This window comes from Pteropus medius, unplaced genomic scaffold (assembly GCF_902729225.1).
Source record: "Pteropus medius unplaced genomic scaffold, Ma_sr-lr_union100, whole genome shotgun sequence".
NCBI classification, from domain to species: Eukaryota; Metazoa; Chordata; class Mammalia; order Chiroptera; family Pteropodidae; genus Pteropus; species Pteropus medius.
Window position 1 is genome coordinate 15,724,319 of NW_024342467.1, and position 16,520 is coordinate 15,740,838.

General features: G+C 43.5%; 1 protein-coding gene and 1 pseudogene across 1 annotated transcript in view; one reads left to right on the forward strand and one right to left on the reverse strand.

Annotated features, from left to right (window-relative positions):
• CHN2 (chimerin 2) overlaps positions 1 to 16,520 on the forward strand; it is a 263,990-nt gene that overhangs the window by 31,326 nt on the left and 216,144 nt on the right. The gene's annotated exons all lie outside the window — the stretch shown is intronic.
• LOC120601991 (aurora kinase A and ninein-interacting protein-like) lies at positions 736 to 13,813 on the reverse strand (annotated as a pseudogene).

The following is a 16,520-nucleotide window of genomic DNA, read 5'->3' on the forward strand; positions in this document are numbered from 1 at the left end:
TGCAGTCTTCTTTCTAAATTGTTATTTATACACCCTATAAAAACTTCAGTTATTTTTATGACAGACATTATTTTAAAGGAACAGTGGTGACAATGACTACTCATTGATTACTTTCATCGAATTGCCCTCATCTATCTATAATATGGTCCTATCTTTTTAACATTCCTTATTATGACTTGTTTAATTTCCATTATCCTTTTTTGCTTGATTTTATTATTTCTACACTTTCTATTGTTTTTGTTTACCCAGTTAATGCTGTTTTTTTCTTTAATTTTTCTCAGTGTCACATTAAAGAAGAAACTAATCATGGAGGTTTTCAGAGCTTGGGTCCCAGAGGCTTGAGTGCCCGTGTTTAAACCCCAAGCTACCACCAAACTAATTGTCTGATCTGGGCAAGAAACACTGTCTCTCTCTGCTTCAGTTACCTTTTCTCTAAAATGCTGGTAGTAATATTACCTAACTTCTTGGGTGGTTGCAAGATTAAATTAAATGAGTTAAGTCATACAATTTGTTTAGAAAAAAAGCCTGGCAGATAGTAAATGCTCAACAAGGCAGCTTTTTTTTTTTTTCCAAGTGTACCATCTGCTTTATTCACACAGAGAAAATGCTCAATAATAACAGCTTCATCCCATACCTCCCTCCTACCCAAACATATTACCCCCAACAACCCTTGCCCCAAGATATTTTCCTGTGTCTGTCATTTCAAGGTACTTTTAGAACCAAACACAAAGACATTTAGATTTGGTCTCTGATAAGTTGATTACCTTCGGAGTCCTGGGTAAAGAGCAAATCAGGCTGCAGATTTAACTGAATGGGCCTATCCTGGCACTGAGCCCAAAGGCTGTCAGGAAACTGCCCTCAGCCTTCATTCTGATTGTTGGTTACGTCTTGGAAAGGAGCGCTGGGGTTGTGGGCAATGACCTTGAGAATCCTCAGTGAAAACCTGACTCCAGGAGTCCTTGTCATTCTTTTCACTGTCCCAAGAAAACACAGGAGCAGCACAAGAGCTTTGTTTCACTGTTTCTGTGTTTTCTCCACCCCAGAAATCCCTGTATGTTTGCAAGGGGGCAGGGGCCTGCCTATTTTCTTTGGCCAACAACTTCTGCAATTTAGTCTTGTCCAAGGACTGATGGCCCTTGCCCCCAAGTGGTTTATTGCGTCTCTCCATACCCTGGCAACTCTTTTTCTTAGATCCATGAAGCCATTCCCTTTTCCAGGAAGAATCCTCTCTCTCTCTTTGGTCCAGCAAGCACGAACTTCCAAGTCCTGGGTGAAGGAACAAGCCAGTGAGTCTTGGCTCTCTCCAGCCCAGGCTAAGGTATCCGACTGGAACAAAGACAGCACAGTCAAAAATGAGGTTCCCATTCTGTGGTGTCCAGAAGCCTGGAGGGACTGAGGAGAAAGTCCAGCTTCCTGGATGTCTGCAAGGGTTGAAGTGGCTAAAGGGGGTGCCACGCAATCATCCCCCAAGCCTTGGATTAGAAGGTCTAGCTGTGTTGCATCTTTCTTAGACTCTCTGTTGGTCTGACTTTCTGTATGAGATGAAATACTCCTCTGATCACCACCATTTGTCTTTCTTGGCTCTGAGGTGAAGAAGGAGGTAATGCTGGTCTGCCGAACGCTTGCAGGTAGCAAGAGAACTTAACCTCTCTCTCTCCAGGAAAGGGCGTTGGCATTTTGGTGCCTGACTTCATTAAATATGTCTCCTCTGCCGACGTTCAGATCTCGCACAAGGCTATTATCATCTTCTTTGTTGTTGTCTCCTGAAGCATAAGGACTGTGTGGAAAGCAATCTACCTTCAAAATCCCTTACAGAACCTCGTAATAAAGGCGGGTGCTCAAGGAATGTGTTAAGTAGCAGTAGTGAGCAGAATAATGTCCCCCCCACCCCAAGATGTCCACATCCTCATCTCTAGAACCTGTGAATATGTCGTATTACACGGCAAGGGACCGTTAAGGTTGCTGGCAGCCTGTAGAAGCTGGAAAAGACAAGGAAATGGATTCTCTCTTCCTAGAATCTCCAGAAGAAACACATCCCTGCCAACATTTTTGTTTTAGTCTCATGAGACCCATTTTAGGCTTCAGAGCTTCAGTACTGTCGTGTAATAAATTTGTGTCATTTTAAGCCACCAAGTATTGGTAATTTGTTAGAGCAGCAATGGGAAGCTAATGTAGTGACCAGCTGACTAAATTAACATTAATTGTTTGAGACAATGACACCAAAGAAAGAAACGAATGTCAGAAATTGTACATTAACAAGGCGTTCCGGTGGGGACCATTTCCTAAAGCAGTGGATCTTCAACCTTCCCTAATCAGACTTACTGCTTTAAAACAACTCAGATGCACAGAAACATGGTTTTACATAAAGTTAAATGGGGCCCCCAAACCACACTGAAGGCACCCACCGACCCAGTTATAACGCTAGGTTCGCACAGGATTTGTTAAGACAGCCAATGACAAGGTTTCAATGATGAGCCTCGGAGCATACGATAATTCAGAGATTCGGGCTGTCTTTTTCGTTCAATCGAGAGTTTAGAATCTTATCTTCTGTTTCTCAATCCGCTGTGGCAATGTTATGTCCTAAGTCACATGACCTTTCTGTACTCATAGTCTCCATTTTTAGGAAAGATTTATCATCACGTTAGAGCGATGGTTACTCTCAACAGGCGTTATTTCCAAGGTCTCGCTTGCTTCACAGCAGTGAACACAGATTTATCTCTGTATCATAGGAAGTACTAAAGTTCACAGGAGATAGCATAGGTGCTCTGTCTGCTGGTATGATTTTATTCATTCATTCATTCCGTAGGTTTTGATCCAAGGCCAACTAAATTCCAGACATGGTACTAAGGATGAGGGATGCCAATGATAGAGAGGTCGGGTGTGGACCCCGTTCTCCAGAGGCTTACAATCTTATCTTTGTTAGAAAGTAAATACCCCATGGAGGTGTAGTTTACATGTCACAGCCACTGTGTACTTACTTCATAATAAATGAGTTGATCAGATCTTGTCTTGAAAATGAGCTTCCGCTGGAAGAGGACAGGATGGTAGAATACAATGAGAGCCTGGGAGGAAGAGCAGGATTTCGGTGAAAAGATAAGAAAGGGTAATAAGAGCAATATGGGGCCAGGGACTAATACCTTCACTCACCTTGGATTTCTCTTCCGATGAATCAAGACTATTCATTAAAAGTCCCCATAAAGAGTGTCTAAGTGATAGGATGTGGGATATCCACAGGAGGTCATTGTGACCTGCTCAGACCTATCTCTGTGACTCAGTGACTACTCGGGCTGCGCCTAGTGTGTCTGGCACTTCTTGTAGTCAGTCCTCTGCGTGGAGCTAGCCATGGCCGTTTGCAAGGCTGCTCCTTTGTAGATGATTAAGAGCTGACGCTAAATGAGCTACGATTTTGCAAACAACTTCCACGTCTTCTACGCCAGCCCGGTTGCTGGAACACCTAGGACATTCTGAACAAAGCCTGGCTGGAGGAATAGATGTGGGGGTGAGAAAGAGACGTGTATTCATTTCCTATTTCTGCTATAACAAATTACAGCAAATCTAGTGGCTTAAAGCAACACGAATTTCCTATCTTATAGTTCACGGTGTTCATAATTCCAAAACAGGTTGGCAGAGCTGCCTTGCTTCCGAAGGCCCTAAGGTAGAATCTATTTTCTTGCCTTTATCGGCTTCTAGAAGTTGCCTTCATTCCTCGACGCGTGGCCCCTGCGTCCCTCTGCCTCTGACTTCATGCTCACACTTCTCTCTCTCCTTCCTATCTCCCTCTAATAAGAACTCCGATGATTTTACTGGGCCCATCTCTAATCTAGGATAATCTTCCCACCTCAGAATCCTTAATTTCTCAGACCTGCAAAGTCCCTTTTGTCATCTAAAGTACCATATTCACAGGTCCTAGGAATTAGGATATGGACATCTTTGGGGCCATTATTCTGCCTACCACAACGTGTCAAGGATGACAGTACCAAACACAGCCAAAGTGCTTTGCTAAAGACCTTCCAACCAACACCTCAGCCTCATCCAGTTTTGGAGCCAGATAAATCTTTATAACCCCAAGAAAGCCCATTGTCCATTTTCCAACATAATGTACGTGACATAAAGTGTTTTAATGTGATTAGAATTAGCAATGTCTTATCTCACAATTGGCTCAGTGGGGAAAGTTGGTGGAAAACAGCAGATTTCCAGGCTCCGTGCCTTTGCCTTTGCAGGTCTATAAATTCCTCATCAGATTCCTGGCTGTTTCAGTCACGCCTCATCCCACTGCCTTTTAGCATGTGTTTCATAGCACATTTTTAAACAGATAGGACATACCTTTTTAACATGTGTTTATCTAAAGCTGTTACGAAGATTTCAACTTCGTGTTCTCATAGTTAGGTGTCATTACGAAGCTTTATGTTTTGATCCAGATAACTTCAAAAGTCTAGTGGAAAAGAGAAAGGGGGAAAAAAAAGGCATCGCAATGGATCAGGAGCCTTTGCCAACAACTTTCCTGGGTTCTTGTCTAATTTTTCTACTCCGGGCTAAAGCAGAGAGGAGAACAGTTCTCATGGCTGAGTCTGGACACAGGAGATCAGCTGTGAGCCAGGAGATTAGACGATGGGACTGGAAGCCTCAGGACCAGATAGCAGAGGTTCCAAAGCCAGAGAAGCAGAAGAGGCACAAAGGAGGCCAGTGGGACAAAAGGAGCTGAATAAAGTGGGGTGCAGAGTGGACATGTCCTGTGTGTGAAAAATTCTAGCCACGATGTCTTTGGTATATGATTCCAAGAGGCCTGGGTAGGATCTAAAAGGAACAGGCTGCTCTTTCAACTGTGCGGCACAGTGTTGCGCATGTGGCGTAAGCTGCTGTCAGTCCAGCATTCGAACCTCTGTCACTCACTCACATTTTGACATCCATCCTTTTTAAAACGGAAGCTTTAAGCCTCGCATGTCTATCATCCCCGAATTGAGTGTTGTCGGGCAGACTACTAAATATTTTTTCCATTGGGAATGATCGTATGAAAGTATGATCTTAAAATACAGACTATATCCAAATTCATTTATGTAACAAATATTTATTGATCATCCGGTGTTTATTAGCCTATGTGCCAAGGATTCTTCTAGGCACTGAAGATACAGTATTTAACAAAATACACTGCATTTGTCTTCGAGGAGCTTTTATTCTAGCTGGGAGTGACAGACAACAAACAAAAATACATAAAACTTAAACAAGGAAAGCTAGGGCAAGAATGGGGATGTAAGGTATTGAGAAGGATTGAATTGAGGGAGGGTGATCAAGGAGGGGCTTCCTGAGATGGGGACATTTCAGTAAATCTGAAGGAAATGAGGGGGATGGTTAGTGGACATCTGCAGGAGAAGAACACCCCAGATGAGGGAACGGCAAGTGCAAAGACCCTGGAGCAGGAATGTGCCTGGAGCAGGAATGTGCCTGGAGCAGTCAGAGAACCGCAAGAAGGCCAGCGTGGCTGGAGTCGCGTGAACGGTGGGGGACGGGCAGTGAGAGATGAAGGTGGCTTGTGTGAGCGGAGGGCGGTGCACAGGTCAGGGGAGCGGCTTGTAGGTCTCAGCAGGGGCTCTGGCACTCTGCGAGTGGGAAATCGTTGGAAGGCACCGAGCAGAGCAATGACGTGACCTGGCTTTCATTTTCACAGGCTCGTTCTGGCATCTACGTCGAGAATGGACTTCAGGGTCTGTGGGCAGAAACAGGGGCAACATTTCGGAGGCGATTCCAATAATCTTGAGGAAAGGGTTGGGCTGGGCCAGAGCGATGGCAGTGGGCTGCTGACACAGGGTTGAGATCTGGAGATATTTTGAAGGTGGAGCTTTGTTGATGGACTCGACGTGGCAGTGAAATAAGGTGGAGTCGGGGGTGCCATCAAAGTCGATGGTCTGAGCAGCCGGAAGAATAAATGGAGGAACATTAGCTATGATAGAAAAGATGACCGGAAGAGCAGGTTTTGGGGGAACCATCAATGGTTCAATTTGGGCGTACTCAGTTTAATATATTCATTAGACATGTCAAGTTAGGCAGTTGGATATATGGGTCTAGAATTCAGAGAAAAGAGGTCCTGGCTGAAGCTATGAATTTAAATGCACACACTTACCATAAAGCTGTCAGCTCTGGTCTCCACGGTCACACTTCCTAAAAACCTTTAATTCTAGCCTCCACTTGTCACTGCTCTTCACAGCACACCCCTACCTTGGCCTAAGTAACTAAGATCCTTATATAAAGCTCTTGCCCCTTGCTTCTGAACTTCTTCCCATATTCTGGTCTGATTCCTCCGCTTCCCGTCTCCTTCCAGCAATGCTTGGATTCCCTTGCCGAGCCTAGTCCTGAGGTTGCAAACTCAGTTTGCACAGTGCCCCCGGCAGTTAAAGTGATCCGGAAAAGTGAGGAATGTGAACTGCAAAACACATGCCCCACCTACAGAGGGCAGCACTGTTCTGCTCCCACCTGATGCTCCTACCACAGAGGGCATCCATTGTTGCCAGTTCTTCTAAAAAGTAAGCTAGAAATCTAGATTTTTAAAATGTGCAGTCTCCCGAGTTTTAAACATTGGCAGCTAACACACATTTTCAAGACTCTGTCGGCCAAATAAAATATATCTGGGGACCAAATCCAGTCCACAGGCAGCCAGCCTTTTACCACTGTGGAGCCTGTTGGACAGGCCGCCTGGCTGGGTTTGGGGTTTGGCTCCTGGACAGAACCTCTTGGATTGTCCACTTTGGTTTCCCTAGTGCAGGCAGAGGGCACGAACCGCCCACCCCAGGGAGGTTTCCAAGGCACGTTGTTCCCTGAGCCCAGCTCCTCAGAGCCCTGCTTTTCTGGAAAGATGACGAGACACCTTCCCCAGAACCTCACTGAAGAATATGTTGTGTCCTGTTCTCTTTCATCCCCTTGTCTCCCCATGTTGTATCTCACTTCAGAAGCAGAGCGAGTATTGATTCATTTCGTAGGTGAGACAGGTAGAGACTATTAAATCAGCACCTCTGTCTCAAATGCTTGATGGTAAAAAATAAAAAAAATTGCAAAATAGCAGCTAAATGACAATCTGAGGGAGAGAGTTAATCTTAGGGCAGATAGAAGGAACCGTATGTTTTTTCAACAATTATATGTTGAATACTTGCTAGATACCAGTTCTCTTACTATGTGATGTGTGTGCAGAAAAAGACTAAAACACAGTCTGCTCCTAAGAGAGCCACAGCCCAGTGGAGGAGACGAATGTGGAAAGAAGCAAACGGTAGCACCGTGAAAAGAGCAGCAGGAGATGCCACGAGCAAAGACCAGAGGTGGAGGGAGAGACGAAAAAGTTTTCTTGGAGGCAGTGATAGTGGGCCGGTTTTGACAAATGAAGAGGTGGATGTTTAGAGGAAAGCATTCTAGAAAAATAAATAACGCGTAAGGTTTCAGAGGTAAGGAGCGACTTGGAATAGTTAAAGAACTCTAGTCTTTGTGAGAGCTTAAAGTGTGATGGAAAGGACACGGCCAGGTATGAGGACGCAGGGTGGGCGCCAGGGGCCAGGTCCGGCAGGGCCTTGTCCAAGAGGAAGAAGAGGGACCAGCGATTTCCTGTCTTCACTGGAAGGCTGCCGTGGCAAGTTTGATCTTGGTTGCGAGGCAAAGAACAAAAATTCCATTTCTTCTTCCAAAATGTATACCGAGAGCTACCATCAGTCTGAGGCCACTTTAAAAGAAAGCTAGAAATAATCTTCATGAATTCCCTCGAGACCTCATGCCATTCCTATAAGCCATGGAACATAGTAATAATCTCAAGCTTTTATTTGGTGTTTACTCTGCAAGGCATTGTCCCAAGGGCTCTGTATACGAATACATTCATATAACTCACTGAATTCTCAAAACCTCCCTATGATGTACTTGGTTCCGACGTAGTAAAGTGACTTGTCCAAGATCATACAGCTTGGGAGTGACAGAGCAGGCGTGGGACCCAGGCAGGCTGCCTCTAGAGTCCCTGCTCTTGACTGTCCTTTTGCCACACTCTGTCTGCCATGTCATGGTCATTCTCACCAGAGGCTTTGGAAGACCCCATAAGATACCAAATATCCAGCAACCAGAGAAGAGATGGGGCTGCTGTATTTGTATCAAACCATTTCTTTGGCATGGTTGGCAGAACACTTGTAAATGCAAATGGTCAGAGACTCTGCCTTCATTCAGAGGGCACTGGGAACTACATTTCTAATTATGGCTGCACGCTGTACATTGCTGGTTTTGATGTCACTACCACGTTGATATGAAATAATGCAGCCTGTGGCCGCATCTTTCAAGGCAGTTAGCTATCTGTCTTGGTGGAAACAGAATAGATCTCTCAGTGCTTTAGATAATTTTTTCCTCAAGAACTCTGGAGGACTGGGTTCAGGGGGGAAGACCCTTTAAACGGAATAAGTATCCATTATGTTCAGAAAGCATTTCTCTTTGATGCTTATTGTGCATTAGTTAAGAACCTTCTTGGATGAAGAGCAGCACAAGTTTAAATGCTGAAATCCGAAAGTGAGATTCTTTGATTGTTATCTGGAAAAATCTGCAGCATTGACTCTTCTTCATAAAAAAAGGAAAGAAAAGCGAAAGAATCAGATGATGGTATTTCCGTGAGGAAAGCAGTAATTATAGTTTTCAGGGTGAATGCTTGTCTTTTTAAATCACGACAACCTTTTTTTCTGGAAACGAATTTCAAACCTTCCACACGTGTTAAAAATGTTCCCATGCGCAGGGAAATAAATTCATTTTTCACTAATGACTCTATTGTTTATATATAATCAACAAATAAGCCTTGAAATAAATATCAGTGAAAGATATTTGTAAAAATTTTAAATAGCCATATTTTCTGTTTTCCGTGAGGTAGCCTAGTTATTTTGGAATTCCATTGTAATATAATCAGCTAATTATGACATTTTAAAAATATGGTAAGAGGAGGAAATTACTTTTCAGAAAATGGAACTTTTTTTTTTTCATGCTGTGGAGAAACACAAAGAACAGAACGAGCAACCTTTTAAAACTATGCTGCTGATTTCCTTATGTCTCATTTTGCATAGAACAAATCCCATTTCTAGCATTTTCCATCAGCTTGAGATATTGCCATCTCCCTAATGCAGGTGCATTTCACTTTGGGTCACAGGTATAATCCTGCACAGTTATGTACAAATCAGAGTTTCCTAAGTTGAATCATTTAAAATGCACTCACATGAAAATAACTCCTCATCTGCAAGAGGTTCTAGGGGGAGTCTTTTTGGGAAATGAATAAAACATTTTATGTGAAAATATATCTTAATTTCTCTGTCTTTAAAATTTAGATTTCGGCATACCAGTTCACTAATGAAGTAGGCATGTTTATATACTTATAAGTGATATAATTTTACTGTGTGTATGTTATACAGATTCTGAATTAGAAGAAGCTTAAAATACTCCAGAAATTTGCTTGCAAAATATATACAGGTAGCTGTTATCACTCATTGGGGCAGAAGAAATTACAAGAGGCAAGAAGAGTTTCGCCAAGCCTCAAGGCTGTCGAGGGGAGAGAATCCCAAATTTGTTGTTAGCACGCTTGCCAGTGTCTCTAAAATTACAAAATTTAAATAAATCTGAAGTTAATTGCAGTTCATCGCCGTCACTAACTAGTCTATTTTTAGACACCCAAAATGCACCCAAGTTAGACTACGAGGCAGGGTCCAAAGGGATCTGAACATTCAGTGCCTCTTTTTTAAAAAATATGTTGCCCTGAGTTACAGCACCCTAGATTGTTCTATTGTTAACACTAAGGAGGGAACTTCCTGACTTTTTTTCTTCCTTTTTATTTAGTGGTTTCTAAACTAAAAAGGAAACATTGAATGGTGCTTAATTTCAAGACTATGGGTTAATATATTATTTTCTTTCCCTGCACCCACTTTTCCCTCTCCCCGCCATATCCTAAGCGGTGTGTTTACTTATTTATGCCCTTGTGCCGAGGCTGGGATTTCCCCCTTTTCCTTCTTGATTGCAATATGGGTGTAGAAGAGAAACTGCTGGAGAGATAAGGTGGCATAGAGCGCAGAGATGGCCGTGGCTAATCACCCTCATTGACTGGGGACAAAATGTCTGAGACTATGAAGGACACAGTTCACCTCTTATACAAAGGGATGCACTAAGCAGGTGACTCCTGTAAGTGACTAAGTCCTCCTCAGCCACGTTCATTATTCTCTGTAAGAATTTCAAAGCAGGGGTTCTTGTACTGAGGCAGCAAGGCTGAGTAGAGCAGGACGGATGATGGGTTTCGCCTCCAGGAGCAGCGCAGCCTGCTGGCAAAGACTGGAAGGCTGTGTTGTGGATGGTGAGGTCTGGACTCAGCAGGAAAGAGTGCCCTGATCGATTAGAAACATCTGCCTTGGATGAGGGAGAAGGAGGTGGTGTATATGCCATAAACTGTCACCTCCCTGCAATGGCTGTTCCAACTCCTGATTAATAATTAGGAAACCAGCGTGTTCATCCCAGTTTTGGCCCTAATGGCATTGTAGCCTTGAGCAAGTTAACTTCCTTTGGCCTTGCTTTTCTGGTTTCTCAAAGGGGAGTGGACACTCTGAGCCTTCCAGGTCTCAGATTCTGTGATCCCAGGCCAGATCACTTATGGATATCCACTGTTCATGAGATAAGTACTGAATCTTGATCTTGGCCTTGAAGTCCCTTTTGGTCTGACCTGAAACTAATTTTAAAGCCATGTCTTCGGTTTCCTACACTTACTGGCCAGGCCAGATACCCATGATTTCCCAAACATACTCCAGATTTTTTTTATCTTGATCTCTTTTTTTTCAGTAATCTTGCTAAACATAATGCCCTGCCTTCCCCTCTTCTCTGCTTATCAAATCCTACTCATATTTTTTAGACTCTGAGTCTAATAGAACTTTTCCTTTTGTGGAACCTTTAATACTTGACAAGCTATTCCAATTGGTTATGCATTCACCAGACTGCCTATAGATTCTGCCCCAAATTCATGATGGTCAGGATCTGTATTTCATTCATTCACTGTCCATGGACTCTCTTCCATGTCCAATCAGGCTAACAGATTATAGGAAACATTTCTCTAAAGGAAAAAAAAAAGGCTCAATGATAGAAATAAAGTGTCAAGGAGATTCATTTAAGCCAGCACATTCTTAGTACCTGTGAAGATTGAGAAAAACAACATGGCAGATATTTCAGTGGTGCAAGTAAGAGATAGAAATAATGTCTGTCTTCAAGAAGCTTATGGCATCATCATCATCATCATCATCATCATTATATCTTTCATTTATTTAATGCATATTCTTTACCATATCCTTTACCTACATCCCAAATTCTTAGAAAATCCCTTCAAGGTATTATCATCTCTATTTTATTGATGAGGAAGCTAAGGCTCAGGAAATTTAAGGGACTTGCCCAAGGCCGCACAGCTGGTAAGGCGATGACTGACTTCAGAACCTGTGCTAATTCTAGCATGTGACATTGCCTCTCTAGTGGGGATCCTATGATGAGGGGACCAGAACGTACTCTGCTATCTCATCTTCAAGCCTTTGCTCATGCTCTTCAGGCCACTTGGAATGCTCTCCCCTTCCACTCCTCTCAGCCTGTGGAAGTGCCATCCATACTCCAAATACATCTCAGATATCTCCCTCTTGAAGTCTTTCCTGCTTCCCTTCTGTAGTGGACCTCTAATATGTGAGACTGTCTAACATATGTAAAATAAATGCATTAATGCTGACTGCATCTCTCTTTTTTTATTGCAAAGTGTTCTAAGGGTGCAGTAAGAACATCTATTGAAAAGTGACCAGAGAATTCTGTTCCATTCAACAAACATCTCTTTAGCACTTGGCAAAGCCTCGGCAACAGAGCGAGACTCTACCAGTGTTAGAACAACTGTCCTCTGCTTTATAGGAGAGGCTGTAGTGACACCCATGATGAGATCATCGTCTGCGATTTATGTGACATACAGAGAATTACTTCTTGCCTTGTGCAGAAGCAGAGAGGTTCCCAGAGTTCTCTTGCCCTCTTCCTGGTCCTGGTCCATGCAGCTCTGAGGAGTTGGAGGAGACAGACACTGGGGTGGAGCAAATAGTCTCAGAAGGAGCTTACTTGCTGGGAGTTGCAAAACCAGAATAGGTTTCTGGAGGAGGATCAGAGCTTATTCCTCCATCCAGGAGTGAAAGGTCAAAGTGAGGCCACTCCTGGAATAGTTTATATTCATGATCTTCCTGTGAGTAAGTGACGAGGTTGGTGTGTGGTCTCTACATCTTCCCCAGGGGCCATTGAAACACTGCTTGCAAGTGCTGTGGATTCAAAGGTAAAATAAGGCAAACTGCGGCCAAATAGTAGCTCACGTAACTTAAGTGCAGTATCACGCATTGTGTGCATGGGTTATGGTGGCAGTGCGCACTAATACCGTTAGAGAACAGGGGAAGGAACAGTCTGTTGAGAGGATGCCACAGAAGTGGTGACTCCCTCGACTGGACTTGAAAGATGAATGGGGTTTGACCAAGCTAAGAAAGGGTGGGGGGTGAGGCGCTCCAGGAACAGGGAACAGCATGCGTGCAGAGAGAGCAGGTTGGCAGAGCTGGAGCTCGGGGAGCGCAGGATTGGGGTCCAGTAACAACCACAACTTCCGGATTTTGAGTTTCAAATATTGCTGACATTTATGCAAGTAACACAGTCATCCAAAGATGCCGGAACAGGCACCTCCGACCTGCCACATCAGGCACACTGGCACCTCCTTCTTTCCCTCTTCATTATTTATGAAAGTGGCTGCCCAACACCCTCCAGAGAACAAGTACCCATTTGTCCATATGTCCTGCATCCACATGCTTCCCCAGCCTCCTGCCCACGGCCAGCCTGCCTTGCTTCCTGCACTCGGCTTGCCAGGAGGATGCAGGCTGCTGCGCTGTGCATCCGCAGGGGTCCTGTGAACGCAGACCACCCTGGCGCCCTTGCATCGTGTGGTGCCCGTGCAGTGGCCTAGAACGGGCCGGAACTTGTTCGTTTGGCCCCTTACAGAGCTTGCCAGTCCTCGAGTTACAGAAAACAAAACAAAACAAATAGAAGCCTTGCTTCCCCTGATGGCACATCACAAGTCCTGACCTTTAGCTAGCCAGTCTTGACCTTCATTGTATCACAGCCTGATCCACTGAGACAGGAGCGTTGACACGGTTCTATTGTTTCCTCTGCTAGCTTTCCCTTTCTGCGGCTTGGCTTTCCAATTAAAACAAAGCAAAACAAAAACCAAACCAACCCCCAATTTTTGCCAACTCTAAATCCTCAGGTGGACAGTGTTATACTGTTTTAATTTTTGTTTTGTTGTTGCTATTGTTTTTAAGGGAGATTTTATTTCTATAGGAAAAGCATTATTGCATGTATAGTCATCTGCGCCTGGGAGGGACCAATGTACCAATGCACCAGGCCTGTGAGAGCAGAGCTCAGAGACCATTGGATGAGGGGCTGCAGGGTGCCTGGGGCTTGGAAAGCAGACCCTGTCCACTGTAGCAAAGGGCAGTTGTTGGATCTGACTTTGTTGCAGGTGATGGGAAGAAGTCTGGCTGGGCAGCCGGAGGCTGAGGTTTAGAGGGTCCAGAGGAGGCAGTGGTGATATTGTCAAGAAGCAACATCTGATATTCACCCTGAGACCTGAGTTCCAGAATGGCCACGTGGGGCACTGGGCCTTGCAGTCAGACCTGCCTTCAGCCTACTCACCTGCAAATCTGTGTTTCTTCTGCCTCTAGCTCGTTGTCCAAGGCTCACCCATGGTATCCGGCAGGCCTTTCCTCCTCTCCGCTTCTGCGGCCGGGATGTCCATGCAGGCCCCACACCTCCCCCAGCTCGCCGTTATTGGCCTGGCGATGAATTCATTCCCTGCCTGGAGTTTCTCCCCATCACGTCTGCCTTTTGGACCAACGCCAGATGTCTTTACCTGACACATGGTTCTGATCACATTATTACCTGACAGATCTTCAGTAGTTCCCATCCTCTTAAGCCTATTGTTTCAAGCACGCAGGCAGTCTGCCTTGCCTCACGCCACCTTCCATCCCATTCTCTTGTGCTCCGAATATTTCCTGTACATTCCAACTCTCATCTCTGTGCCCAGTGAGCCCCCTGGGGGGGTCTTGTTAAACATACAGTTTCTCAGGCTCCACCTCAAGGGCGTTCGCCAACACATTGGGAACCGGAATCGGACATTTCACGTTTAAAACTCTGGTCCCAGTGCCTCTGTGGGTGAGCCAGGCCTGGGGACCGTCGCCTTTTCCTGTCCCACCATTCCTGAGTCCTGATGTGCTCGATCCCATTACCAGAACTCTACCTGTTCTTATGTGCCCACATCAGAGGCTACTTCCTCCTTGAGGAGCTCCGTGAGCTCAGCAGTCAGAAATGATTTCTTTTTCCACCCTATAGGTCGGCCCTTTGGCCTGCCATTCCTCTTTTCCCTGCTTGATTATAAGTTCCTTGAGTGTAGGGAGTGTATTTTATTCCTATGCGTGTATCTTGCAGCTTCCAGGAAACCAACTTATCTTTTATAGCTGCTCAAATGTGAAAGATGTCACGCAATCGAAGAATCAAGTAAAAATATATAGATATTATACTCACTTATGTGCTATTTTACATCTACAAGAAACAAAGAAACTATCTTGGGAATGGGAATGGCGTGAATACCTATAATGAACTCCATTTTTAAAAAAACTCAGACACGTGAATTTAAACAAGTTACACTTTTAGTTGTTGAACTCTGGCTAAGAATTCTTTTCTTTCACTGCTTTGCCTAGTAAGGAGAGTGTCAGGCTTCTGAACGTATCCGTATTGCCAAGACTTTGCTGACGTAACCCTATATAACACAAGGTTTATGATTTTATTGTTCATCTGCAACCGTTTTTTTCCGTTATATTTGATTTTGTTCACCAGCAAAAACACCAATTAGCTCAGGCTTCCGTTTAACAGGCATCGTTTTATGGCATTTTCTGAGATGAAAGGAAGACATCAGGGGTCAGTTGTTTATAGCTTTTACAGCAACACCTTTATTGATATAGTCTCCTTTTTTAATATCCTTTTATCCGCATTGCAAAAATGAAATCATATGTCCATTACCAAAATTAGATAGGAGATTTATTGGATTCGAAGTGTTTTCTTCCTAATCCTTAAATGACCAAAAACTTCTTCTTTGATAATTCTATAAGACAGTGAAAATTCTTTTTTATTTTAGGATATTAACCTAGTTATGCTTCACCAATAGAAAGAGTGTATGTCTTGGAGAACCAGGCAATGCCAGCAGAGGTTTCTGATTCAGGAAGGTACAGAAGACCTGAGACTTGCATGAATCATAGCATGACCCATTAAGAGATATAAAAGTACTTTACAAGTAATTCAATATTTTAGACGAGGAACTCTGATTTCCTGTTAAACCTTAAGGTGCTTCCTACTATGTAGATTCTCCTCCACTTTTGAATGCCTGGAACTTCTTTATAATTTAGTAACATTTCTGTTATGTATTAATGACAGGCTAGGATTGCAAAATTGAATGAAAATAATAAAGTTAATCAACAAACATTTGCTATGTATCTACTCTACAGGATACTTTGCAAAGGATTGTAATTCAAAATAAAATCCTTTTCTCTGATAAGACCACTTTTAGGGATATTATAGGAATGAGATATAGTAAAACACCTAGCCTGGTGAGTGTTGAATAAATGCTAGGTAGTATTTTTAAGGCAACTTTGTGTAAGGTATGTGCAGAATTTCAGAGAGAATGAATTAAGACAATCCAGACCTATCAGTAATGTTTGAGTAAACAGAGATTTCACTTTCCCCACACAGTGTTCTAAGATTCAAATGAAGAGGAACATGTAAGTCCGTGTGATCCGTGAATGTTGATTTTCAACTGTGAAAGTGAAGCCAAATTTGGTACTAGTATGGTTTCATCATAGAAACAGAACCTACCTGTGTATAAATCAAGACAATGTTAGACTTGGTGCATGAATCTTTAAGATAAATGTTATCTTAAAGATTCAAGCAATTAAAAACAGGTGGCACTGGTTTGTTATGCTAGCTTTTTTGAAGGCGCTTTAAATTTTATATCGATCTCAAGAACTTAACATGCTATGTATACAGGGTTAGACACAAACTCATTATCTTTAACCCCCAGACAGCTGTAGAAAAGCCCTAAGTAAAGACTCTGTAAGGCATTGAATAGTTGCCCTCCCTTGCCTCCCAAATTCACGTCCACACAGAACCTCAGAATGTGACCTGATTTGGAAATAGGGTCTTTGCAGATGTAAATAATAAGATGAGGTCCCACTGGATTAGCGTGGTTCCTAAATCCGATATGATTGGTGTCTTTATAAGAAGAGTAGACAGAGACACAGAGGAAAGAAGGCTTTGTGAAGACAGAGGCAGAGATTAGAGTGATGCTGCCGAGAGAAGAAACACCAAGGATTGAGCTCAACCATAAGAAGCTAGAAGAGGCAAGGACGGATTCTTCTCTAGAATCTTCAGAGGGAGCATAAACCTGTTGACAT